Here is a 26,976-nt window from a genome sequence, read left to right on the forward strand (position 1 = left end):
TTTTTATGTAAGATGAAAAATTGTTTCAAAAAAATCTCAAATCTAGCTACTTTAACGTCATCTAGCATTCCAGATGACTGTATTATTTACAGTCACGACAATATCCAGTCCAATCCAATCTAATTCACTATAGTTTCAGCTGTTTGGAATTTTTCTATATTTATTGTTATTTTCTTCTGTCATTTTTATTTTTAGGTTAGGTTAGGTTAGGTTAGGTTAATTTTGTTACAGTTATCATTTTAAATTTTCCAAACTTCATCGTATGTAATAATTTTTAAAAATTGATAATTCCAGCCAAGCATTGAAATATAGGTCTCATATTAATTAATTTCTATTATACTGGCACTCATTTAATGGCATAAAGGCGAGCGAAGCCGCGAGTAAAAGCTAGTATATAATATTTTTGAATACTGAAAAGAGAAATAAAAATTTCTATGAAAGTGGTAAAAAATATAGAAATTTTCATTTCTCTTTTCATCATGATCTCCTACCACATAGTAACGGCTACATCCATCAATTTATTTTAGAATACCTTTTTGGGGTGCATCTTGTTATGTAATTGTATTACTCTGAATCCGGATATCCTTAACGAATACATTTGAAAATATTTATGTTATATGTCACTGAAAAATCATAGTTATTCCGTTATCAAGGAAGTTTCTCGAATGGTTTACGACAAATTTCATTCTTACAAGCAATGGCCACATTTCTTGGCCTTTGAATAATATACTATTATGAAACTTATAATCAATTTTTGCGTTACTTCATGGACGTACTGTATATAGAAAGAATTGAAAGTATTTTTCTTATAGTGAAGATTTGAATAACACAAATACTTATTCGTCGTTTCGTATTAGGCCACACAGATGGCGCTACTAGTAATAAATCTATATAATTTTCAGTTAACCCTGATATTCAAATGACACGTGCACAAATTCCACAGCTGTGGGACCATTAGTTTGTGGGACATTTTGAGCGAAGAAACTTCTGTTAGTTTAAAGAAGATGTAAAAAAAAATTCGTGTGTTGATAAAGCATTGGTTTTTGGCGAAAAATATCACTAACCTCTGGTAGAAGTCCATTATATCTCAAAGTGGAGTGCAGTAGATTTGCGAAGAATAAAAACTCAAAGTCGTCTCCACAATTTAATATCATCATCAGATGTTAGAACGGCAAAACCATCAATCAGTACATGTTTCGAACCTATATAGGTTCATCATCAGTAAATTATTTAAAATTCTACAATAAAAGAAGAACAACATAACAATAGATAATACATTGAAGACAATGAAGTATAAAATACTAACATGGAGAAGAAAATATTTTACGGTGAAATGTGACAATTTTCTTCTCCATGTGAGTATTTTATACTTTAAATTATTAACTAGTGTTATGTTGGTCTTCTTTTATTGTAGAATTTTAAAATATCAGCTGAGTTTTTATTCTTCGCGAAGAAAATACTGTTAAATTCAAGACTTGGCTTGATAAACATCATTCGAACTTTGCACCAGGAGAATCAACCATTGAAAAGTAGTTTGCTAAGTTTAAACGAGATGAAATGTGCATCGAGGGCTGGCTGTTACAGATGAAAACATAAAAAAGTTCATAAAATAATTTTGGATGACCGCAAAGTGAAGTTGATCGAGATAACTAACACTCTAAAGATATCAAAGGAACGTGTTGGACATATCGTGCATGAATATTTGGGTTTGCGAAAGGTCTGCTTAAAGAGGGTGCCACGCGAGCTCACAATCAATCAAAAACAACAACGAATTGATTATTCTGAGTAGTGTTCGAAGCTGTTCCATCATAAGAAAACCGAATTTATGCGTCGAAATGTGACAATAGATGGAACATGGCTCCATCAATTCACACCAGAATCAAAACGATCGTCATCTGAATGGACTGCACATGATGAAACGACTCCAAAGCGTGCATAAACGCTTTGGTTTCACCAAGAAAATGCATCGTGTCACAAATGAAAACGATGGTAAAATTGCATGTATTGCATCCACCGTATTCTGTGGATCTGGCCCCCAGTGACTTTTCTGTTCTCAGATCTCAAGAGAATGGTCGCTGGAAAGAAATTCAGCCCCGAAGAATGAGTAATCGTCGAAACTGAGGCCAATTTTGAGATTAAAGGCAAATCGTACTCTAAAAAGGGTATCGAAAAATTGTATGACAGCTTTAATTGTTGTATCGCCTTTGAAGGCAACTATATTGAATAATAAGATAAAATTTTATAAAAAAAAATCTAAGTTAGCCTACGAACTGTTCAGCCCAACTGTTACCTCTTCTCTACGTTTGGTCACAAACTGCGATATTATATTCAATTCTTTCAATTTCAATGATAGTTAGGTAAACCACTTGCATTTTATTATTTACGTTCTTCAACTGAGTGGTTTGTTTCACTCAGTCAGTCAACTGCTAGGTGAAACGGTGGTTCGAGCCCATAAGCCGGACTTTAGATTTTCACTGCCTATCGTCTAATGCTAGGAATCGCAATTTAAGAGATAAAACCTCGTTAATCCTTAGCTCGCCCAAGTTTCAACTTTTGATGTCAATTGTCGAAGAAATCAAATCCATTAGCAATAAACTTCGATTGCTTGGAATGGGGCACAGATTTGGGAACGTAATGAGAATCATATCCATAATCAATTAAATACTGAATAAACAATTTTGATGAATTCAAGAACTCGATTATTAATCAGATAGTAGAGGGTATAATTTAAAATAATTTGATCAAACTGAGGTAAAAACAAAGATTCGTATAAACAACAACAAACAAGTAATGAAATCATTTTTGATACCCAAGAGTCCAAAATCTCGCACCCAATCCGGTTAAAAATCCCAAAACACTCATAAGAACAACACATACAATTTTCCAACTTTTTCAGCCGCGGTTCTATGTACAATGGGATGTCAGTAACAGACATTCTCAGATTCATAGTTCACATGGACCTATTACTATCACTATTATACTGATGCAAATATTAGTAAATTGAAAAATTCTGCAAAACATGATTCTGAATTTTCAAACACACTTGAAAGAGTAATTGAACAATCACATAGGTGTAAATTGATTAAATCATTCATGATCGCCCGGTCTCAATGACTTTGCAGTTGTATTATCAACATACCGTAGGTTGTGGGTGATAATTAGTGACAACCAATGAAGCGCTGAAGGTCAAAAGATATTCACAGTAAGGTAATATTAGTTGAGGTGACTATTCAAAAATTCAGGCAAATAATATATCATCCAATTTTTTCTCTAGCCTTCTCACTGATCCATGACAATAACATTTATCACAAAAATTAATATTATCAATATAAGAGCATAGGCTTTCGCAGCTGGAGTCGCGATTGGAAAAAACAAAATCCAGGTTAGTGAATCAAGTTTCATTCGACCACGGCCTTCTAGTCCGAATTTTGTTCTCTTCAGTCATGAAAAAACACAGGAATGCTCTCAGAGTAGCCTTTGAACCCACATGTATTTTGCAATATGATTATCAATTCATTCAGATTAGTATCCCCTTGCTAGGGATCGTACGTAAAACGCTAGACCTTGTGAATCCTTAGTACACATAAGGTTTGACTTTGAGGGTTGTCATTCCAATACGGTCAACACCACATGTCCCATCAAACCACTGAAAAACAATTTTTGAAGAGCAGATTTCCAATAATGTATTAGGTTGTTTCGAAAGTTTCGTCCGTTTTTATGAGTCTACTTCAAACTGTAACATTTCAGTGAATACTTATTCAATTCAATCCAAACAAGCACCATTCGAATCCGTGCACTTTTGCCAACATAACACAAGTCAATTAATTCCGTCAGCATAAAAAAATTATGTGCTCGGGATTCGATGAAGTCAACCAAGGCCATTTTTTACTTTTCCTGATTGGCGAGAGTTTCACTGATGAGAAAATTATCGAAGTGATTGAAAAGATGGTTGATCAGACCTCTTCTGTTGACCAGTGCCGGCTGCTGCTGATGCAATTTCGTCGATTTCATCACAATAGGAGTCTGCTGTGATGGTTTGGCCCGGTTGCAGAAAGTTATAGCCACCAGCCGCTGACCACCATACACTAACCATGGTCTTTTTTTAGTAGGTTTTCGCCTTTGAGAAGTGCTTGGATGGCTCATTGATAACCAATCACAGTACTGAATGTCTCGTGTTATCGTAAAGGATCCACTTTTTATCACACATGACGGTGGGACCAAAAAAAGGATCGTATTCGTTGCGCAAAAGCAAACAAGAACAGGTTTAGAAACGTGCGCGAGCTAAGGAATAACGAGGTCTTACCGTTTAACGGGTTGGACGATAGCAAGTGAAACTTGATCGTTCACCCTGGGGCTTGAACCAGCGACCAACACGGCGGTCGATTTGAGTGAACAAAGCACCCAAGTCGAACCGAGCGTTGATCGTTCAAATCGTAGAGCACCCACTTTTCAAGACTTTTGACCTTTCAATACTTTTTAAACCATCAAAAACCGCATGAAAGCTGACGTTCAGTTCTCCCACACGCCGTTTGTGATGGTTCAGTCTCCACCAGGATCGTGAAATCCTCATCCTAGATTACTGTAAGTCGACCACTTCGGGGCTCATCTTCGAGGCTAAAATCTCCGGAGTGAAATTTCGCAAATCAACGTCCATTTTGAATTAAGTAACAAACCTTTTTCTGGCCGTATAGTGCAAAAACAAAAGTTTTTGGAATATAGTTCGTAGGGTTGCGACAGCTATTTAACGGAAAAACAGATCTCGAGTATACAAATTCAATCGGTTAAAATGTGTGCAAATCCATAATTTTAGATAATTTTTATACACGAAAGCAATTTGTATGAGAGCAAAATTTTGAGATTCGCAGGATTACACGCATTTTTATCGATTGAGCACGGTGTACTAGTGATATGTATTGAGATAATTTCCAGAAGCAGGTAACAAGGAAATTAACTCAAAAAATGCATGTTATGATCTACGAGTATATGAAATAGAAGCTTCGATCTATGTTCATTTCAATCGGATAAACAGGCCTTTGGTCGCTGTAAAAATTTGTAATAGCTGCTCAGACTAAAACTCTTCAATCGTTTTTGTTCATTGAGTATAATAAGTGCCTACAAGAAGAAAGACACAAAAGACAAGACTAAGAAATCGTTGATGAGCATGATAGATAGTATCGAAGATCACGAATGTATTTCCAGCACAGTTCAGGTCAAGGATCGAAGAATCCCATCACGAATTCAGACAGAAACCACAATCTTCAGTGACCGTTGAAGAATAAAACTTGAACACCGTGATAAATATGGTTTTTTCCTCGGAGTTGATTAGTTACAATTAAATAAGATAAGTGTTCAATCGTCGAATGAAAGGTCACTTCACAATAAGAAAATCATCGAATCATATAGGTATAAATATAAATAGTAATAAATGTTCTTTGTGTAAGATATAATTGTATTTAGAGATTATATTCTGGTATATTATAAACCAATTGAAATTCAACAGTAATCCATCAGTGATGATATGACGTCATTTGACGTCATATTAGCGAAGAGCATTCGTTAGGAATATATGGAGAACGATTCAAAATAAAATCTGGAAATTTTGTGGTAGTGGGTTTTACAAAAAGGCCTTCTCAAAATATTTTCAACTTCCGGTCTCTTTCCGTTCTACCGAAAGTTGAGGGCAACTTCCTTATTAGAAATGAAATACCCTGTATTTCATTACATTTTTGAATTTCTTAGCACAATTCAGGCCCACTTTGTATAACAATGCATATACCCAAATTTGTTAGTTTTCGAGATATTAATTTTTTTCTGAAAAATTTGACATTTACAGCACCACTCCGAAAAAATCATAACTCATAGACAGTAACACTTGAAAATGAGAAATTTCACAGAATCACACCTTATCATCAAGTCATGAACAGGTCCATCGAATTTTCGAAAATAATTTACAGGGTGGTCGAAATTTCCACCTAAAACATAACATAGAGAAAACATGAAACACGATTTTTTCAAATGGAAACCATACACTATTCTATTCTTTTTGGATACTACGAAAAAAATATATCCAATTCATGAAGAATGTCCTATACCTAAAATACAACCAAGAAAGCGTTGAAAACAAATGAAGTAACAACAAATATGTCAAAATTTGATGCGATATAATTGACGTGTATTTCGTAGTTTTCTATTTGTGTGCAAAATGTCTCGTTTGGGGTATTCTAATGAAGATTTCCTGAATTTATTAATCATTCATGGTGAATACATACAAGATAATGGACAGAACTTGTCGTGTTTTTGCAGAAAGATTTCTAAATCTACACAGATCCAATGAAAATGTTCTGAGAATACTTCTAAGAAACTGCCGTGATTTCGGAACTTTTTCGTCTGTCATCAACAAAAAAAAACTACTCGTAAACAATGAGGACATCGAAATTGTAATTTTGGCCTATCCACAGCCACAGCCTATCCAGAAAATTCCTTGAAAGACGCAGAAAAGTCACTTAGAATTTCATGTTCATCAATAAACCGGATTTTAATCAAACATAAGTGGCGTCTCACCAGGTTCAAAATCTGAAACCGCACGACTTACCTGCACGAGTCGAATTCTGCGAATGGTTTCTTATCAAGATACAGGAGGACGCTGAGTTCATGAAGAACACGATATGGACAAATGAAGCCAAATTCGCCAAGAATGGTATGTACAACCGCCATAATGTTTTTTGCGCTATACAGAAAGTCTGAATTTCATGTTTATATCTTTAAGAAGATAATTTGAATAGCGATAGATATTCGCATATAACTAGGAATGTGGTTGGTGAATCCATAAGGCATGTTTCTGAATAATACCGTTTCAAGTTATGGTATCAGATGGATGGAGCCCTTGCACATAGTACTGATACCGTTGCTGGGTTGTTGAATGGGATGTTCGAAGATCAGCGGCTTTGCTGCAATGGGCCATTTACATTTCCTCCTCGCTCCCCAGACCTGACACCACTGGACTTCTTCATCAGGGGATATATCGAAGAAAATGTTTATGCGGATCCTGTGAGTGATGAAGAAAGCATGAAACGAAGGGTTCTGAGAGCGTTCAATAATTTGATTCCTGACTGCATACAAAAAGCTGCAAATAGTGGTATGCAAAAAAGAATATATTCTTCTTTAGAACAAAACGGCAATGTCTTTGAATATCTGTTGAAATGAACCACAATATTATTCGAATTTAAAGAAATTAAGTTACATTCTAAAATTAAAGTAAAATTTAACCTTAAAAAATATAAACAAAATAAAATTACTGTATTCGATATCAATAAACAAAGATATAATTCATCTCTCTGATAGTATTTTATTTCAATCCATTCATTTTTATGTTGAGTTACCTTTAACCGACGACAGAGTTAATATTCGTTCATTTGTTTTCAAAGCTGGTTTGGTATTGCTTCAAATGATTAACATTTCAATTATTTCCCAAAATCGGGGGTGTATTTTAGGTATAGGACATTCGTCATGAATTTGATAGTGTATGTTTTCCATTTGAAAAAATCGTGTTTCATCAGTTTTTTCGATGTTATGTTCAAGGTGGAAATTTCGACCACCCTGTGAATTATTTTTGAAAATTCGATGGACCTGTTCATGACTTGATGCTTAAGGTGTGATTCTGTGAAATTTCACATTTTCAACTATTACTGTCTGTGAGTTATGATTTTTTCGGAGTGGTGCTGTAACTGTCATTGTTATACAAAGTGGACCTAAAATGTGCTGAGAAATTCAAAAATGTAATAAAATACAGGGTGTTCCATTTGGAATAAGGAAGTTGCCTTCAACTTCCAGTATAACGGAAAGGGACCGGAAGTTGAAAATATTTTAGTTGAGAAGGCCATTTTGTAAAACCCACTACCATGAATTTCCTAGTTTTTATTTTGAATCGTTCTTCATATAATCCTAACGAACGCTCGTCGTGAAAGACCCTGTAAAGGTATATAGAATTTATTTAACCAATGTTCGGGAAGAAAATTTCTCACATTGATATTCAAACTACTTTTCATTCGTTAATCTGAACTCGCAAGGCAACTTATCTCAAAATTTAAATTTGATGATTTTTTCCCAGATTCAAAGATGCTGTAACGTGGCAGCAATATTAAATCATCTGCAGTGTCATCGCGCATAGGGTAATGATGCAGGCTAGAAATGTTTCGGCTTTTTGAATAATTCTATTACAAATTTAGATATGCATTGCCAACTAGTGTTTGAATACTAGTTGGCAGTTATCTAACACCAGCTGATGTTCTTATTGCACGATTATGTAGCCTAAATATTTTTATTGAACCACCAGAATTATCCCAGAGAACCACCCCTCAGCTGATCAAAGAATGGAAGACTCAATTGACGAAGAAACCAAATCCATTAGCAATAAACTTCGATTGCTTGGAGTGGGGCACCGGTGGAACTAATCACTGATTTGGGAACGTTATGAAAATAATATCAATTAAATAATGAAAATAACAATTTTGATGAATTCAAGAACTCGATTATCATCCGAATAGTAGAGAGTATAGTTCAAAATAGTTTGATCAATCTGAGGTAAAACAAACATTCATATAAACAACAACAAATGAGTGATGAAATCATTTTTGATATTCAAGAGTTGAAATCTGACACCGAATCGTTTCGAAAATCCTGAAACTCTGAGAGATGAGAAAAACACATACAATCTTCTAACTTTTTCAGCCACGGTTCTGTGTCTACTGACAGATTCATAATTTATATGTGATCTGATCTTTGAAATTTTCTATAGGTCCATTTTGAATAAAGTAATAGTAATATTCCACAACCTAACCTTTTCCTCGCCGTATAGTGCAAAACCAAAAAACTTTGGAATATAAAGTATTTTCATTGTCGGTCACAGTAAGACCACAACAAAATCAGTTTGACAGGAAAATATAAAGAACAAAAATAAGACCAAAATGAAAGGATGGAAAAATCAATTGAAAGTGTAGAAAAAGGTAAGTAAAAACCTATCAAGAAATAATACAAAATGACCATTTGACAAAGGGTGGTCCTATATAACGTGGACTGTATAAAAATAAAGTTAATGTTCAAATTTTACGGGCTATGTACATTCGATTAGCGATTTTTTTATGCTGATACACTCGTTTCGAATATATATTCACAGTTCCATCTGTTTAACATGTTTAGTTTGTTGGTGAGACATAAAAGTGTTTTGCGTGTTCGGAGATTCTCTGCAATCGTAAAAATTGATCAAAGAATTTGCATAAAATTTTGTCGAGAAGATGTGAATGACTACGCTCGCCCTGAACGCCCCAGCACATCAACAACCGATGAAAATGTTAGGAAGTGAAGAAAATGTTTATAGAGAATCATCGAATCACTATTAGAGAAGTTGCTGAGGATGTCGGCATATCAGTTGGCTCATGCTATGCAGTTTTATTGGAAATGTTGGGCCTAAAGCGTGTGGCAGCAAAGTTCGTTTCAACATTGCTGAATTTTGATCAGAAAAATAATTGCATGCTCAGAAATTGTTGAATGACGTCAACGGCAATCCAGGGTCATAACTGGTGACGAATCATAGTAGTATGGTCATGACATCAAAACAAAAGTCCAATCGTCCCAATGGAAGGAGACCAAGAGCAAAGGAGAGCCAAGATCAAAATAGCACCCCACATTCGATCAAATGTCAAGGTTTTTCTCAGTTTTCTGGTCGTACGGTCAATGAGTAGTATTATCTTGAAGTTATGCACCGCTTGCGGAAAGTAATACGAAGGAAACCTCCGGTGTTGAGAAAAAACAATTCATGGCTTTTGCATCACGATAATGCACGGCATACAAAGGCTGGTGTGCTTAAGTGTCGCGGGAGCCATGAGAAGGACCCCAACTGCAGCACTTGCCCACATAGCAATAGATATTCCAGGTATATTTCATGAATATATATTTAAGGATATTGTATTATGCTATGAATATGCCATGGATATATATATCTTCTGGAGAATATTCCCTGGAAGTGCTCCTGGCGAACCTTTGATATATTTTAAGAATATTCCTTGGGAATATTCTTGGAATATCTTATAATATTCTTAGAATATCTAAGGTGTATTCTATTAAGAATATTCCAGGAATAGAACCCGAGGAATATTCATAAAATATTCAGGATATTCTTAGTTTATTGTAAGAATATACAATAGAGAAACACCATATAATATTCTTTAAATATATTTTATGAATATTCTAGGAATATTTGGAATATTCCAAGAATGTGACGAGTAACCGCTATTAGGCATGTATAAATTGCATTTTGATACAAGATTCATACAAGTAATAAAACACATGATATTCATAAACAAATATATTTTAAAAACAATATACACTGAAATATTTGGCGTTTCAACCAATATTAAAAATAAAAAATCTAATTCAAAATATTTATTCACTGAATAAAATATTCCTGAATACTGTTATATTACAAATATTAGAAATTTATTCAAATTAGGATGTTCCTACTCTCAAACAAATGTATACTAAAAAATATACTAAAATTAACAACTCTGTGAATTCATCAGCACTAATTAAAAAATAATAAATATATCATTTCATTGAAAAAGAAAAAGTGTATTACATCAAGAAATAGGTTAGGTTAGGTTTCTCACTTAGAAAAATAAACCCACAAATGAAGTATTTAAAATGAGTGGTATGATGGGTTCTTCAATGAATTTCACTTACTTAAAGTTATTCAAACTTTGCTCACCAGAATAGTTTTCCTTATATTTGTCCAACAATGCATCAGCCAGTGTTTCAATAGTAATACCTGGAACAAAATGTACATTAACGTTCATTATCACTATTTGAAAGTGGCACAATAAAACTGGAATAAAAATCAAATAGATATTTTTCGCATAGGTTACTCATGAACATTTACAACATTTTATGACTTGGAGAGCAACTTGCATTGTCTTGTTGAAAAGTAATCATTACGTTTTCAGTTTACTATCGATACTATTGCATTTTACTTACTTTTCTTGAAGACTGAATAGATGCAACTCTCCTGTTTGAAGATCCAAAATCAAACTATTCGCTGTACTGCAAACTGGACAACCCCAAATTATAAATGGTACACTGAACGTGACAGAATTATACTTTGATAATAACACCAACACATCATGCATTACACACGCGAACCTGCCACGTCAACCGCCATGTTGAATCAAATGTCGAATTTAACGCAAACGCAAATGTACCATGCATTAAGGGACAGCCGCTTTCACAGAGCTTATTCGACTGTCGCGCGCTACACTTCAATTGACCAATGAAAAACGTTTACTCCAATTATTCACTTCCCCATTTCTCTGTTTCCAGGATTTTTCGCTTTGTAATTAAATAATTTCAAATACAAAAAGACAAATAGGATGAGAATTAACCAATTTATTGATGCAATTGGTTCATTTATTGGCCCATTCAAATTTTTTTGTCGTTTCCATCAGTTGCTGTTGGAGCAATTCATCCAGAATCTTTGCCTTGAGTTCAAAAACTGGTTAACACTATCAGGGTTATATACATTAGGTTATGCATTCGATTAAGATCTTCAAATATTTTTGTTTTTAATAATATTGAATTATTTGAATAAGTTATTATAAGATAATTCAAAATTCCATTGTATAGAATATTCCAAAATATACCGTGGGGACATATTCTAAGAATATACCATATGGTATATTCGATCGACAATATTCTTAGAATATTCAAGGGAGAATAATCCATTTATAGACATTCTATGCACATTCTTTCGGGAATAATCCTGCCATATTCATTCAAGCATATTCTATGAATATTCTAAAGGTATGTATATATTCCAAGAATATTCTATGAATATTTGGAATATATACGTTCGTTTTATGATATACAGGGAATATTCCAAGAATATCTAGTGCTGTGTGGGTGAGGTCCTACTCGGATTTCCACCATTGCACATCTACATACAAAGAGAAGATCGACTGGTGACACACTGGCTAATGCAGGGGCAAACTCCCATCAGCGAGTCACACGGTGCAGAATACTTGAAACTGTACAATGGACTGAAAGCAGATCCAATACTAGGAATGCCCGTGGATAACACAGTTCCGCAGAACAACTTTCAAAAAGATTTCAAAATCATCATACCAAGTAAAGAGGACTAGGAAAAAGCGGAAGAAATTTGGTATACAGATGGCTCAAAGACCCAAGAAGGAGTGGGAGCCAGTATATACGAAGGCAGAGCAAATACGAGAATCGCACTCAGCCTCGGACATAATGCAACTGTCCAGTCAGAAGTAGTGGCCATCGAACACTGTATAGGGGAAATAAACAGGCAGAAGGTCACAAATAAAACCATTGCCATTTTCTCCGACAGCCAGGCGGCAATTGAGGCGCTCAGCTCATTTCAAGTCTTCTTAAGACTGGTGGGAAGCTTTCTGAGTGCACTCGAGGAGCTAAGTATCCAAAATAGAGTCACTCTAGCTTGGGTACCCGGAGATGAGGGTCACAAGGGCAATAAGGTTACCCCTTCTGCGGGGTAACGAAAACATGTATGAAGATATCCATAAATTCATGGATTCAAGCCGAATCGTTAGATTGGTGGAATAAGCTCCCAGGATGAGGCAAGCGAAAGAGTTCATGAAGAATTTATTGCCCAGATTCACGAAAGACCAGCTGAACCACAACCGTAAGGTTGTGAGGGTAGTGATGGGTCTATTAACGGGGCATAGCCGACTCAGGAAAAATGAGCAACATGTGATAGAAGAAAACCAATGCAGGTTTTGTCAAGAAGAGGAAGAAACCGTACTGCATGTGCTCTGTGAATGCGAAGCGATAGCAAGTCTGAGACACGCAAGATGCGGGGAAGAGAAACCAGAGGCTGCCAGCTATATAAAGGGCCAGTATCAAAGCTTTGGAGTCTCATCAAAGAGATCAAGCTAGACAATGAGCTGTAACAACAATGAGCTCTGCGTCCAAAAGGACGCAGTGGATCAGGCCATGGGTTAGCTCCCCGACAATCTACTCTAATAACGATAATGCATCTGCTCACTCGTCATAGCTTGTTCGTAATTTTCTTATCAAAAACAACATTGAAGGGTGTCGTTTTGCACGATGAAGAAGAAAAAATCCGAAGAGGAGAGAGCTCAAGGACATACCAAAAAGTGTATGCTGACACAACTGAGGAGAATTTCTTTGAAGGAGACAAAATTGAAACTGATGGAGGAATATACTTTTTTGAGAAAAATTAAAATTCGACTCATTTTCAGAACAGATAGCGTATTATTTTGAAGTTAATTCAAATCTCTTTACATAAAAAAAATATTTTTTATCGTTATGCGATCATTTCAATGGTAAAAACCTAGTCGCTGACAAGTATCGATGAACATTTTGAGAGAAAAGAGGGTTATGCAGCTAGTTTAGTCACGATTTCAATTAGCATTGTAGGTATATGTAGTAAAATTTGTTAATTTTATATTATCTGTTATTTTGAATCAAATGTTCTATAACAAGACAGGTGAATAAAGTTATTACCATGTGTTTTTCAAAAAATGAAATAACTAGAATAGCTGAAAGACTTTTTAATGAAATTCATTCCGATAAAAAGTCGTTAATGACTAATGTATTAATCGAATTCATAGTCACTGCATTTGATGCTAATAAAATACCTGAGAGTCAACACAATATTACTAGCGAGGCTGCACAGATTGCAATTTTAGAACATGTTCAGCTGAATCTAACTTCAAGCCACAAAAAATCCAAAGTAACTTCTGGCATTCCACGTAATGTTTGAACAGCATCGGTTTCATTCATATAAATAGATTTTGTGTTTATAGTTCAATGAAAATGATCCAGATCGTGGTTTAGGTAAAATTTTATCATTTGAGTGAAATTATTCTACTTTTCGCAGACAATGATATATTTTTACACAGAACAACTCCAGTACGTGACTTTCTAGACCCAACATTTTCTCCAATACTGACTTGATAGACAGGGTTTCAATGAATAATAATTCCAATTTATCTAATATAAACATAGACTTTCGAAAAACCGTATTTCTGAATTTTATTTTCTGGTTTCCATTAATATTTGCAGCGGCTTGAATTCTATACTTATATCAGTATGTACTGCAAGTTTGTACAATATAGTCAATACATTTTCATTAACACCAAAATGATGATTCTCTTAATTTTTTTACCACGAATTTCATGTTTCCGTGTTTCCGTGAACTCGTTAGGTCCAAAATAATATTTCAGAATGTCTCGCAATTTTCGCTCAAATGGCAATGGAACCCTTCTCTTTGCCATTTTGAAATTACATAATATGTACCTATTACTCCCATCATAAATTCATGATTACAAAATTCTGGTTTAACGTCAAATCGAAACGTTTTTTCAGAAGTTGTTGACGTCACAAGTCGGCTGCTTCGTTATCCTCTATAAAAGTAAAATCTTATATGATTTATTATCTTTTCGTTAAATAATTTTACAAATCTGAAAAAAATAGTATGTGTGATTAATTTTACTGATTATCAATCACACCGTTACATACCTATATTGAATGTGGTGGTATATTTTCTTCGAATTGGTGCTAAGTACTATATTCATATGAGTATTTTTCAAATCGTATACTCTTGTTATATCTTCCTTCATTTATATTTTTATACACACTGTATCATATCGTATGTTTATTATCATTTTCATTGTATTGCATTATAGTATTGTTCCTCGTTCATATATTTGTATTATTATTATCTACATTCCTTATAGTTTATACTCTTACATTCAAATTCTTACATTTTACATCTAACATTTTATAGTTAATTTTTCCCATATGTTATATTTTTCTACGCGAAACACGTGCTTGCACTTATCGCAGAAGTTCCTTAAGTTTTGACTTCTGAGGGTTGTCGTTCGTAGGAGTGCGACAGCTGGTTAACGAAAAAACAGATTTTTTGCTTCCACCATGTACTCATTATTGTATTTGAAATATTGAAGTGAATAAAGTTATCATTATTATTATAAGGAGCAGAATACATTCATTTATTCAATTGGCAACAGTGTGCTAAGTTAAACATCACTTGCCACCTAAATACAAAAGATAACGTCAGTTTTGCTGGATCTTGCTTTATGAAATTTTGATTGATTATTTATAAGATGTCTATGTGAATTTTTCATTTAAGTACTATAATGATGATCTGAGAGGGATTCGTTGAAGTTGAGGCGAATAATCTCTCACAGAAGTTGCCAGGTTGATGACAGCTTCTTTTCGAATAATGCATTTTTTGCATTTGCGGACCTGCGGACCAAGTAACATTTCATGAGGATGAAATTCGTAAGTAAAGTGTAGCGACTCGTAAGTCACTTTTCGCTCGCTACATAAGTCACTGTTCTCTTTCATGTAATTAATTACAAATTCTCGAAATTTTCGATATGTTGATATAAGATATACCAATGTTGTAATAAATCATTTCATTTCTTGTATTTTCTAGGTATACATTTTTTAAAGTACATTCGAAGTACATATTAGGTAAACTCGATTTTTCAGACATCCTAGATAATCATAAGAAATCTGTTGCCTAATGTAATTTTTTTTTTCGTATTTCCCAGCCAAAATATCGAAAAATAAACCTCAATGCTCAAATAGCAGCAGTAGATTCTTAACGATCCTTGAATTTTAAGCAAGTTCGATTTCTATATCCGCTAAACATCGCGTAGTTACAATACGAGTATAATAAACTAGCGACCCACTCCAGCTCCGCACGGATGCAATGCTGATACTAAATATACTACAGAATGTCTTTATATACAACTTTCACAGCTTTTTTGTCAGTGGACAGTACGAACATGTTTTTAGAGGTTATTCTTGAAAGAGTGACCGGTACCGCCGCAACTACGTTCCTGCATTTTAAATCTGTAATATATCTTCGGAAATATTCATTCAAATTACATGCTGTGAGGGGCTATATTGATCATATTATGGACACATAAGATAGAGGATATATTGAAGATACTTTTATAAACGCACCTTTCCCCCACGGTTGGCGTCTCACTTGGAATATTTAAAAATCCTTTGTTATTGCACATCTACAATATAAAACGAACCTACATACAAAATTTCAGCCTCCGAAAATATACCGGTATGGAAAAACAGTGATGAAAAGTTTACTTTATTTTATGAACGCGTCTTTTTTCCACGCGGCTGGCGCGCCAGTTGGAATATTTAAAAATCATTTCTTATTGCACATCTACAATATTGAACGAAACTACATACAAAATTTCAGCCTCCGAATATACAGGGTGTTACTGAATAAGTATAAGACATTTAAGGAGGTGATTACTCATCGAAAAAAAGAAAGGATCTTTCATATAAAGAAATATCATTGGAGCGTCCCTTGTTAAGATACAGCCCCTTAAAGGGGGTACATAAAATTTGTATAACAATTTTTTTCACAAGCACTGAAGAAGTTACAATATTGAAATTAACCTGACGTGTTGTACTACCAAAAAGACACTTAGCCAGTAATTTATTTGGTTTACCCCATGGTTGTAAGGGGTGGAAAATGCAACCCCTAAAATGTATTTCCAACTTAACTTTTTGTCTTATCATTTGTTTACCATTTTAAAATTCATTTCCGATAGCCTGTTTCATTCTAAACAAAAAATGTCTCTTGGATTTTTTGCCCACAATAAACCAGTTCGCAGCAAAAAATTATTTTATGCACAACTACAGAGATACATCGTCATAAATACGAACTGGATTTATTGTTATTTTATAGTTAGTACCTGCATTAAACGATTAAAAAGTAATAAACAAAACTAATTTATCAATAACAAAACACACAACATGTAGAAATCATAGTAAATGTTCAATATGTCTACCTTCAGACATTACGCATGCGTCTACACGTCGGCGCATTGAGCCACGTTTTCGCTCAAATATTCTCTCTGATTACCCTACACGCATCGATGATACGGTTTCTTAAGTCCTCTACATCGCGAACAGGAGTACGATAAACCAAATGCTGTAAATGGTCCCAAATAGAGAAATCGAGAGGATTGAGATCCGGGGATCGAGCGGGCCAGTTCTGTGGTTCTCCTCGACCTATCCACTGATTCGCATGTGTTTCAGTTAAATTCTGACGTGCTACTTGACTAAAATGGGCGGGAGCCCCATCATACAAAAAACATATCCCTCCTGACGCCCAAAGGAACTTCCTCCAGCAGCGCTGGATGCACTTCTCTTAAAAATTGAACGTATGCCTCACCATTTAATTGAGAAGGTAGAAAATGAGGTCCAATTGAATCATCCCCAACTCCGAGCCACACGTTAAGAGAAAACTGTTCTTGATGGTTAGTTTCGACGATAGCGTGAGGGTTTTCATCAGCCCATATGTGGTAATTATGAAAATTAATAATGTTGTCTTGAGAAAAACTACATTCGTCTGTGATTTCTATCGTCTTCAGAAAGTTGTAACGGTCTAAATTTACTTGTAAATATTGTAGATATTGTTCGTTTATTTACTATGGAATCGACAGAATTGTCATTTATTGATGACGAACTTTTCGTCATAGCTAGGGACACATCTGGTTTGTCAGTGTGCCCAACCTACATTTTCAAAGAAGTTGTTACGTTTCAATTTAGCACTAGATCAAACTGCTCTTATGTGACCTTTCAAAAACACTACCTTACCTTTTAAGATCTTTATTCAGAGGATATTAACAATGTAATTCAGTTACAAGTTCATTTTATTCATTTAACATCATAGTAATGGGAATCTTCCGTTCCATAGAAAACCATACCTGAAATGTACAAGAATAAATGTATGCTCCCTGACTAACTGCTTTGACCAGTACTTACGCATTCTCCTTTTGCCAATCGACGTTGGAGATCCGAAATTCCTCGCTAGGTTGAAATAGTTGTTATTGTTTGTTTCTCAGTTTACTTCGCCTATCATTTTTCAGCCGCTGCCTGCCTTATTCTCTATACCTTTCCGAGAATATTTCTTGCATAGATTGTTATTCATCACTTCCAGAAGGATTACTACATATTAGAGCCATATCGCCTGAAAAACAATATTAGTTAGCTCTGGTTTCTGAATACTGTTTGATATTTTCGGTAAATAATCTGAATAATACGAATGCTCTAATATTTGTACTGAAAGGGAAGGATGTGGCGACTTACCTTGTATGTTTCTATTCCATCGCATGAATAAGGATTGGTAAATAGTTGAAAATAGGTTGGAACAATATATTTTGTAAATATTCGTAAACAAGGTTAAGAGACAGCTGTTGGTTGACATCTGCCGAACTTTCGTAGTGTCGTTCCGTCGACTTACACCGAACTAGTTCTACAGTTGTTCACGGGTGAGGGATTGATCGGTTACTCAAGTTGTCAAGGGTTGTTTAAGGGTTGCATTGCTTTGAGAAGGAGTTTTGATGGGTCATGGACTTGTTGATATTGTCTCAAGTGGCTGTGGAGGAATTGATAGATGTATGATGTTGTGCACAGCGCCCCCTTGGTGCTTGTAGTGTAGATTGGATGCACTGTGGCAACAACTGGTTAGCTGTCAGATGTGGCAGTCGCTTAGTATTTGGAAGTTAGCCTTCGGTGAGCTTGGTTCGGAGTTCAAAGGGTACCATCAGACTGATTGTAGGATATATTTGGTTGTATTTGTGCCATCCTTCACGGGGATTATTTCTACAAGTCAGGATTGTATAGTGGAAGACTGATTGGTCATTTTGGTGTGGATATTTGCAGTCTGAAACTTAAGCTCTTTTGAGGATTTGTGGTGGTTACCGAACTCGTGCCAGGTGGAAGGATTTCCGAAATTAGGTATGTCTGAATCACTGTCGCATCTCTCATGTGATCGTAGCTATGATATCACTTCTTCAATTCTACAACCTTCGTTTCTCGTCTCTAGATTCATAAGAAACAGAAGGCCCTCAGTCACTCATCAAGTCCCAGCAGGACTTCCGTGCAGAACACCGCACACGAAAAATCGTATAGAAAACCCCTTGACCAGGGTAAGAATTTTACCATTAAATGTGTTTTAAATGATTTTAGTAATTTCTGGTTCCATCGTTATATCTCAACTGAATATTAGTATTGAAGAGAGGTTTCAACACTCATTCAATTTTCTTGATTTTTACGGGTCATATGGTTATACAGGGCACCCAAAAATATACTCTTGTTATCTTGCTACTTTGCTTAAATGAAAATATACCAGGGGTATTGATTAGTCAAATAGTCCTATTGAATGGGGGTTGAATCTCACCTTGTTTTTATCTGATTCTGATTGAGAATTTTCTTCCGTAGGGTTTTTCTTCCTGCTTTTTTTTGTCTTCGTTAAGGGTTCCTGTTTTCCTTTTTTTTCTTCTTGGGTCTTATTTGATGATCCATTACTGGTCCAGCTTGTCGTGCCCTACAGGGTGATCTATCTTGGTGGTGCTACAGGGTGATCCATCTCCGCCGTACTACAGGGTGATCCATCTCAGCAGTACTACAGAGTGATCCACTTCCGTCGAACTACGGGGTAGCCTAACACCATATACCGGGTGGCCCAAAAGGAGCACGCAAGTTATAATTGATTTAATTGAATATTTGTGATATACTGAGATATTTGAATAATTGTTGCCCTTATGTTTATTGATACCTGTTGATATAGTGTTTGTTTATCGTTTATTGATTAAGAGTTTGTTATTGATACCTGATTGACATAGATATTTGTGAAACGGAAATTGAGGTATATTCTTCCTTTCACGATTGCTGATTGACACCGATGCGCCTACGCCTGAGCTCACGCGACGCAAACGAGTTTGTCTTACCATCCGATACTAGTATTTACGATTTCACCTACTCAATTTTCGTGGTAGTTTTACTCGACGTATTGTAGTTTTTTTTGAGCGTCGTTACTACCGTAATTTATGGCTGATTGAATTCGTGGTATATACACCGCGCTCTTGTATGGACATTTGAACATCGCGTAGTAGTGTGAATATTGCATTGTTGTCTTAGAAGCGTTGTTGGTTAATCCATGTAAGTTAGGATTACTGAATAAATCATATTGGGGACCTTTATCTTTTATTTCCAATATTAATTGGTAAGTTATTGATATTGTGAGTTACTTAGGGTATCTGGAGGATTAAATTTACCTGGCGCCCATTAAGATCTATTTGAAATTTGCTAAGTTGTTTAACCCACTCCCGTCTCCACTGTTTAGCTTAGCCGCGGATACCCATCTGTCTTATTTGTTACCGACAGATGATTTAGTCTCCTCTTGTGGTTTGTGAGGTGACAAAGTCACAATTTCTTCTAATCATTTCCAGCATCCAATTGCAAAATTCAAGACGGTTCGGAAAGTCTCGCGGTAACAGTGCCTGTACTCGTTGTAGATGGTAAGGGTATAAGAGTTGTTCCTTTAAAATTCGAAATACCGTCATATGATCAATATTTAGCTGGAAAGCAATCTTTCTAGTACTGGTAGTGGGTTGTTCTTCAATCAAATTAAGTACTGCTTCCTCAAGCTGTGGTGTTCGTACTTCTCGATGGCGACCACAATCCTGCGTTCTTTTGTCAAATGAACCATATTCTCGTAATCGTTGATGAAGTCGAGCAAATATTCTATGTGAAGGATGCTGCCGTTGAGGATACATTTCAGCATATCTTCTAGAAGCTTCTAACCCATTCCCCTGCGACAGACCGTAAACGTAAGGCATATCAGCAATTTCCTCATTTGTGTATGCCATTTTAATAACAAGTGAATTATTAAAGTAACAAATTAAGAACAGAACATCAACACGCATTTAGTATCAATTCAATTTCGAAAATTCACAAACTGACAGCGTCACACCAATTTAATTGTCACTATCGCTAATAGTGACCTACTAGATAGATTAGTTTCGTATTTTCGCATTTTTATGACGATGTATCTCTGTAGTTGTTCGTAAAATAATTTTTTGCTGCGAACTGATTCATTTTGGGCAAAAAACCCAAGAGACATTTTTTGTTTAGAATGAAACAAGCTATCGGAAATAAATTTTTGAATGGTTAACAAACAATAAGACAAAAAATTACATTAGAAATAAATTTTAGGGGTTGCGTTTTCCACCCCTTACAACCATGGGGTAAACCAAATAAATTACTGGCTAAGTGTCTTTTTGGTAGTAAAAAACGTCAGGTTGATTTCAATATTGTAACTTTTTTAGTGCTTGTGAAAAAAATTGTACCCCCTTCAAGGGGCTGTATCTTAACAAGGAATGTTCCAATGAATTTTCTTTATATGAAAGATCCTATCTTAGAGCACCTATATACCAATTTTCAGCTTCCTAGTATCAGATGAATGGAGAAACAGATGAATGAGTGATTCTTAAGTGAGTGACTTTTACATTTATAAGCATACTTAAAAGCAAAATACCAAAGTGTGAAGTTTCCCCTTTTTCATCTCAGAACAACAATTCCCGAAAAAAGAATAAATAATATTGATAGTATAATAACATTTTTGGTTTAATATGTTATACCCCAAAAAAAATTTAATGTTGGGTTGTTGATAAATTTATTAACGAATAGTGCTTCAAGTTATTATATTCACTAGAACAAGTAGAAGACTGATTATTCAGTTTTGCTATATTCTCTTCAAACACAAAAAAATATATTTGTATTTACTTGTTTCAACATTATTACATTGAAATGGTATTCACATTGCAAAAATATAGACAACTTTTTTGCAATACGGTACCATACAATATTCGTAAATCTCCAATGAATTTCTTTACAGAAACAGAATCACAAAATCAAGAAATCTAGAAATTATCCAGCTAACTGACATGTCAGACCCTGTGTTCGGTCGTCATGACTTGACCCAAAAAGCACCCTGAAATAGTAAAATAAAGAGATTTTTGAAATATGGATCATATACTATTCACTTCAACACTGAAAACTTCACCTCAGAGAAATATACATGGTATATCTGATGATATATATTATAGATACCGGAACTTCTAGACTTAGTCGCTCCAAAGAAATGGTCTCGTCCGTCGAAAACAGTAAACCGTCATCAACAATCTCAAATACATCATGCGCTTGAGAGATAAAGAACTTACGATATAATGATTCATGAGAAAACTGAACCCTAATATATTCAATTGAAAAAACAGTTTTTTCAAAATCTAAATAGATTTTCGAAATCACAATATTGGCAAAACGCAAAAAATGCGAGACAACAACGCATTCAAATAACTCTCAAGACATAATCAATCTATCATCTATCTTGCAGGTATGAAAGAATGATGGTCCCATCGAGTTGTAGAACAAATAGGTGGAAGAGAATACATATACTCTGTCCAACCAAGCACGTGATCTCGCAGGCAAGGCTGCTTGTACAGAGTTGCACTAAAGAACGACCAATTATTTCTTTAATAATATGCGGCTGGGTATAGGATTTTTTTTCTGGTAGAGTGTATAGGGACACCAATTAGCAGTTTCTTCAACCATATTGGTATTTGACATTTTAAAAATTTTAAACTTAAAAATACCGTATATGTACATACCACAGGGGTTAAAACATAACCGACCACTTCGACATTGTAACAATGAATTCCGCCAGACGATTGCCATCAAATCTGATTGGCCAGCGTAAGGAGGCTTGTTTATTTCACCCAATAGATGCAAATGTGTGTGGTGATCATGCTTTGTTCATGCACCTATCATTGTTTGGGTTGCTGTTTTTGTTGGATGAGTATACTTTAGGAACTGATGAAATAGATATCAAAGCTGTTCTTTTTCTACTACCAGTTCTAATAAATTATTGAATTTCTGTAATAGAATTCCTCTTCTGGAGGTGAGTAGTATCATCTCCTTTTTTTGCCGAAGGCTTCACAAACAATTATGAATGAGAAACTTTATCAATTCGCTAAAAGCTCTTAATGACATTTTACAAATCACTCGATCAGGATTCAAAAATCATCACAGATGCTAAACGGAACTAATTAATTTGACTGATAGCATAATGAAAGCAACAGCTTCAGTATGTTTTCAATCGCAATACAATTAATTCTATAGGTATACGAGTACACTCCTACTATGATATATTACGTCGGATTCAGTGAGGAAGCAATTATTTTCTTTGCTAATTTCTTTCGCTGTCCTACCCAGTATCTCAAAATGAAAGAATAATTTTTTGAGTATTATGTTGAGAAAACTCCACAAGGTCCTATTTTCAGAACCTATGCAGAAAAATTTAATGAAATAATGAATAAAGTAAGATGAGTGAGACGCAAATTTATGATCCTTAAACAATATGTGAATTGAGCAAAGGCTGCTCAACAATCCATTAAATAATTAGCCGAAATGAACTATTGGCCACGGTCTACTTCTCATACCTAACATGATGTTTGGAACTAGTTACGTTTCAGATGAAATACGAATTAAATTTGCTGGTATAGTCAAAGTTGACGGCATTCTCAAAGGCCAAGAAAAACCAATACATAGAAATGAACAGGCAGCGAACTAGTCCACGTAGACTGCAGACTGGGCGGTTCGTATTGGATAATTTTTACTAACCGACTTTCATGATTGGCTGAAGAGTCATAAAATTAAATTTGAAGTCATGTTATGGTGACGAATAGAAATCGGGGAAGGTTATCGCCATCGTGTTCAGTTCAGGAACTGATCGCGATTTGGGTGTTGAAATTTGATATTGGTACAGTTATAATTACTTAAAATTTTTGTTATCTATTTAAAATGTGGCGTCCTTGGACAAGTACTAATAGTAATAACGAGGGTGATAACAACGAAGACTTTTCCAGTGCAGTGATTCCAATAGCGATGGTGAACAATGCGAAAAAGAGATGCCAGTGAACAAGATTCGGATGCATTTGAATATTGAAACACAGAGAGTATGTTTAAATGTATATAAACATTTACATCTCAAGTTTGGTTTCGAGGTAAACAAACTATTGCAAGCAACATCAGATTTGACCGAAATTCCTTTCTCAACTGTACGTAAAATAGTCAAAAAAAACCTTACAAATGCAATATATACTAAATGAAAAAAACTCTACAAAAAAGCATTACAAAACGATATGACTCTTGAAATGGATTACAAAACAATTTTGGTAGAAATTAGTTTGATTGAGATGAGGTAAAATTCACTGCTTTGAGTTTTTCATACTGTTTTTGGCTGTCTTACCGTTCACAAGCTGCCTAAATCAATGAAGAATCTGCTGAAGTAACTAACTAATGAAATAGGATTACTTTTCGAATCGTATTATGCAGCACCGATCTGCATATAAATTTGTATTTAGCTTTTTTTCTGATTGTCAATACATTTCGACTTATTCGCAAATGAAACTGTAACTTTTCCAACAAAAAACAACAAAAAAAGAATGGTATAGTTAGGATGACTCTGGACCCAATACAAACTGAAAAAAAGCATGGTGAAATTATTTTTTATAATTATTTGAAAGTTCAACCTGAATAAAAAACAATGAATTTTTCTGGGGAAATTCATAAAGCCTTTTCTGAAATATTCCAAAAAGAATTTACTTATGTTTTTATGCAAGTCTCTGGTATCAAAACTATACGAAAATGATAGTAGCCCTCTCCTTAGTACTACTTCAATTGAAAATTATAGTTACCACTTTACAATTCACTTCATTCATGTACTCATATACGCTCTATAGTCTAGGTCTAGACGTTTGACCGGTATATACAATGCTTAGTTTTGAAGAAAAAGTTGAGCTTGAATTGAAAAGAGCATTTTCTTCAAAATAACTCAAAAACTATTATTATCGATATGCAAAATATACCAATACTAGCGAGCCACCATGGTTTCGCACGAGTGCAATGCTGATACTAAATATATATATATATATAAACACCTGCGGCGGTACCGCCCCTTCTGCCGGTACCGCCGCAACCTATATGTCTCTGCATTTCATATCTGTAATATCTTCGAAAATATTTATTTAAAATACTTGCTGTAAAGGGCCATATTGATCTACAAGGTGGGCCATCGAAAACTTGACATGGAGGTTTTGGGTAATAATCTTGCAAATCCTAAAAAACCCTCAGACAGGTCGATTGTTTTTTAGGGGAACAGTTTTTATCCCATTTAGAGCGTCGTCCCTTCAACCACGGAGCAGAGGGGTAAACAACCTTTGGAATTCTAATAGGGAACCTGGGCGAGTCACACATCGTTTGAAAGATCTTGGAATTCTCCATACAGCGGTGTACATTTTTTTAAATTTGAACGAACTATATTAAATTTAGAGTTGAAGTTACTTACTTACTGCATATGCTCAAAATGGGCACCTCCAGCTTCCATGCAATAATAGAGATTCTGCTGGAAACGTTCTCGAACATTGTAGAGCATTTCTGGAGTGATTTGGCGACATTCATTTGTGATTCGTTGCCGTAAATCTTCGAGTGATGCAGAAAGAGTGCAGTAAATTCTGGTTTTCAAATGACCCCACAGAAATGAATCTAACGGCGAACGGTCTGGTGATCGTGGTGGCCATTCGATACTGCCCACCTCCCAATCCAATGATCCGGAGAAGTCTGATCTAAATACTGCCGAACAGGCAGAGCATAGTGCGGAGGAGACCCATCTTGTTGAAATAGTAACATAACCTCCCGATAATTGTGGTTATTTTCAATTATATCAATAAGAAGGGGATTGATAGTATCTTCCAGAAGCTCCAGATACATTTGTCCGGTTAAATTGCCTTCTAAAAACAATGGGCCAACAATAGATCCCCAAAAATTCCAGCTCAAACATTTAATTGGACGTTGAGTATGTACTTCATTAAAAATGTAAGGATTTGAATCAGCCCAATAGCGACAATTATGGCGATTAACTGTGCCATTTAGAAAAAAGAACTTTCATCACTGAAGCAAATGTTGAAAACAAAATGTAGATTTTCCACCGCTCGTTCACTAATCAACTCGCAAAATTGCAAGCGTCGATGGAAATTATCTTCATTCATATCTTGCGTTAATTTAATCTTGTAAGGATGCATTTTGTGGGTTTTTAAAATACGCCGAATGATGGTTCGTGACACCCCGGAAACAAATGCTAACTTTCTTGTGCTCAAAGTATGGTCAAGCTCAACATGGCCCAGAATTGCCACTTGTGTCGCCTCATTTGTTACTGATGTTTCGATTTGCCGTTTTTTATTTGCTACAGATCCAGTTGCGCGAAATTTTGCAATTAAATCGAAAACATACTGTCGCGACACATTCTTCCTATATTGTTCATTGAACAGTTCAGCGGCTCTCGCAGCACAACGTCTATTTCCATAGTACAGTTCAATCAACTCAACCCTTTCTGCAGTTGTATAAACCATTGTTTCTTTAGCAACACTTTACGGCACTCACTACTAGTAATAATGTAGATATCACTTTTAACATAAAAATGAGAAACAGAAACAGCATTTTTAACAATTTCTCAATTGTAATAGTCCTCTTATCAGAGAAGAACTGAAAAATTAGCAAACAAGTAGCGTAAGAAACAAATGAAAGAGTTCCAAATACATTCCAACTGAGCAGTGGCATAAAACAATTTGTTGCTTTTAACAATATTGAAAAAGTTAATTATCGGAAAGACCTCTTTTAAATACGTCCAAATTTAAAAAAATATACACCATTGTTTAGAGAATTCCAAGATCTTTCAAACGATGTGCGACTTGCCCCTATTCCCTATTAAAATTCCAAAGGTTGGGTTACCCCTCTGCTCCGGGTTGAAGGGACGACTCTATAAATGGGGAAAAACGGTTCCCTTCCCAATAGAAATCGATCCGTCTGAGCTTTTTTTCGGATTTGCAAGATTAGTACCCAAAATCTCCATGTTAAGTTTTCGATGGCACACCCTGTATATTAATTGCACCATGTATTTGAGGTACTTAATTGAATAAGGATTAATGTTGTGTTGCTTAAAATCGCTTCGTAAAAAAAGTA

The 26,976-nt window shown here is 35.1% G+C and overlaps 1 protein-coding gene and 2 long non-coding RNA genes across 3 annotated transcripts in view; all 3 read right to left on the bottom strand.

The window, feature by feature from the left end:
- Nucleotides 1–26,976, bottom strand: part of Cpap1-j (cuticular protein analogous to peritrophins 1-J) — a 115,583-nt gene that overhangs the window by 58,843 nt on the left and 29,764 nt on the right. The gene's annotated exons all lie outside the window — the stretch shown is intronic.
- Nucleotides 10,346–11,612, bottom strand: LOC141487021 (uncharacterized). The gene is made up of 2 exons (XR_012468162.1): nucleotides 11,026–11,612; nucleotides 10,346–10,819 (listed from the first exon to the last, which is right to left on the bottom strand). It is a non-coding gene; the product is annotated as an uncharacterized lncRNA (long non-coding RNA).
- On the bottom strand, nucleotides 17,709–18,017 carry LOC141487023 (uncharacterized). The gene is made up of 2 exons (XR_012468165.1): nucleotides 17,881–18,017; nucleotides 17,709–17,822 (listed from the first exon to the last, which is right to left on the bottom strand). It is a non-coding gene; the product is annotated as an uncharacterized lncRNA (long non-coding RNA).

The sequence above is a fragment of the Leptinotarsa decemlineata genome, unplaced genomic scaffold, assembly GCF_025532065.1.
Source record: "Leptinotarsa decemlineata unplaced genomic scaffold, Ldec_3_MD MMD2_P_RNA_scaffold_2, whole genome shotgun sequence".
Classification (NCBI taxonomy): domain Eukaryota; kingdom Metazoa; phylum Arthropoda; class Insecta; order Coleoptera; family Chrysomelidae; genus Leptinotarsa; species Leptinotarsa decemlineata.